General features: G+C 41.0%; 1 pseudogene; it reads left to right on the top strand.

Annotated features, from left to right (window-relative positions):
- Positions 1-319: 319 nt before the first annotated feature.
- Positions 320-1283, top strand: Gm12664 (annotated as a pseudogene).
- The last annotated feature ends 1239 nt before the right edge of the window (positions 1284-2522 follow it).

Below are 2522 nucleotides of genomic sequence, written 5' to 3'. Positions count from 1 at the left end.
CAAATGAATTTGAGAATTGCTTTTTCTAACTCTATGAAGAATTGAGTTGGAATTTTGATGGGGATTACATTGAATTTGTAAATTGCTTTTGGCAAGATGGCCATTTTACTACATTAATCCTGCCAATCCATGAGCATGAGAGATCTTTCCATTTTCTGAGATCTTCTTCAATTTCTTTCTTCAGAGACTTGGAGTTCTTGTCATATAGATCTTCCACTTGATCAGCCTGTTAATGTCAGGGCCAAGACTGGGGAGGATGGCTCCTAGAGCCTGGCCTTGCTGGGGTAGGGGCGGGAGTGGGCTGGCATGGGGACAGGCCATGTTGGAAGCAACCTGGAGTCTGCTGTAGCGCTGGGGCACCAGTCTTAGGAGAGGAGCCAATTTTGACTCTTGGGACCAGCTGGTGAAGGTGATAGATGAGTATCAGATATTAGCAAGACACTTACAGAAGGAGGCCCAAGCTCAACACAATAATTCTGAATTCACAAACGAAAGAAAGAAAACCATAGGTAAAATTGTAACATATTTCGAATTGCAAAGTGCAGCATTACAGTCCACACAGTCCCAAGAAGAGTTTAAACTGGAGGACCTGAAGAAGCTAGAAGCAATCCTGAAGAATATTCTTACATATAATAAAGAATTCCCATTTGATGTTCAGCCTATCCCATTAAGAGTGATTTTAGCACCTGGTGAAGAAGAGAATTTGCAATTTGAAGAAGATGAAGGAGGTGGAGCTGGAGCAGGACCTCCTGATTCTTTCTCTGCTAGAGTTCCTGGTACTTTATTGCCACGGTTGCCATCGGGACCAGGGATGACATTACTCACCATCAGGATTGAGAAAATTGGTTTGAAAGATGCAGGGCAGTGCATCGACCCCCTACATCACAGTCAGCGTGGAAGATTTGAATGGCGTAGATTTAACTCCCGTACAAGGTACTCCTGTGGCTTCAAGGAAAGAAGACATTTATGTTCACTTTAATGTGGACATTGAGCTCCAGAAACATTTTGAAAAGTTAACCAAAGGTGTGGCCCTCTTCTTTGAATTCAAACATTGCAGGCCTAGAAAGAGGTTTACCAGCACCAAGTGTTTTGCTGTCATGGAGATGGATGAAATTAAACCTGGGCCAATTGTAATAGCTATATGAGAAACCCACTGACTTTAGAGAAAGAAATTGTGATTGTCGACCAAGAAACCACTTTATCTTTATCTATATCAAAGTTTGTACAAGGAATCATCCTGATACAAATAATCAAGAACTTGTGTGAATTTTACCACTCAGAAACCATCATAGCTCTGTATAGCATAATTACCCTTCAACAGGCAGGAAATGAGCCCTACTCATGAGCCAGCTGACCAAGCAAGTCTATTACACAGCCGGACCCTAGAACAAAAGTTCAGCATGTTACTGACCTATTGGATACAAGTTTATTGTAGATTTTGAAACATTTTTACTTTACTATTAATTGTGCAATGACTATTCTATTTTCTCATTGCCACTACTACCCTGTTTCCCAGATAGCCCTGTTGTAGATGTGCTGAACTTCAGACAATGCAGCAATAAGAATGTGCTAGAGTTTACATCTCTGCTCACTTTTGCTCCAGTTTGCTCTTCTGGTTCAAATGGCACGCTGTGAGTTGAAGTGGGTAGAACTGCTCTGAGAGGAACTGGACTAGTTACATTGCCTAGCAAAGTCTCCTTAGAAGAGACCTAGCCTGGTGCCGTGGGTCTCCTGCATAGAAAGTGTGACCGGGCCAGATGAGAATCTCACATTGAGTGCTCCTCAGATGACCAGACTGATTTCCTGAAGACAGCAAATGTATAGTCAGGTGGATTATCTGTTCTTCTCAATTGTACTGCTAATTCTTTCTGGTAGTTCTAGGGTTAACGTTGGAACCATCTCAGAATAACTATGGATTTTAAAATGTGTTAACAGTATCTTTTAAATTGTATCATTTAGGAACCATTGAGTCAGATGTCAAGATGTTGCAGGATAACTGCTGCTTCCTTGACCACCCATTGTGAGACCTTAAGACTCCGTACCTCTCCTTAGTATGTGAAAAAAAGAAGGAAGAAGAAGAAGAAGACGGAGGAAGAGGAGGAGAAGGAGAAGACAGAGAAGAGATGGAGAAGACGGAAGAAAGAAAGGAAGAAAGAAAGGAAGGAAGAAAGGAAGGAAGAAAGGAAGGAAGAAAGGAAGGAAGGAAGGAAGGAAGGAAGGAAATGATCATGTGATTTTTTTTTACATTTGCTTATGTAGTGGATTATGTTGATAGATTTCTGTATATTGAACAATCCCTGCATCCCTGTGATGAAGCTTACTTGATTGTGGTGTATGAGCGTTTTGATGTGTTCTTGAATTCAGTTTGTGAGGATTTTATTGAGTATTTTTGCATCAATATTCATAAGGGAGATTGGTCTGAAGTTCTCTTTCTTTGTTGGGCCTTTGTGCTTTAGGTATAAGCATAATTGTGGCTTCTTAGAACGAATTGGGTAGTGGTCCTTCTGTTTCTATTTTGTGGA

This window comes from Mus musculus, chromosome 11 (assembly GCF_000001635.26).
Source record: "Mus musculus strain C57BL/6J chromosome 11, GRCm38.p6 C57BL/6J".
Lineage (NCBI taxonomy): Eukaryota > Metazoa > Chordata > Mammalia > Rodentia > Muridae > Mus > Mus musculus.
Note: the sequence above shows the minus strand (reverse complement) of the source record. Positions and strands in the feature narration are given on the sequence as shown.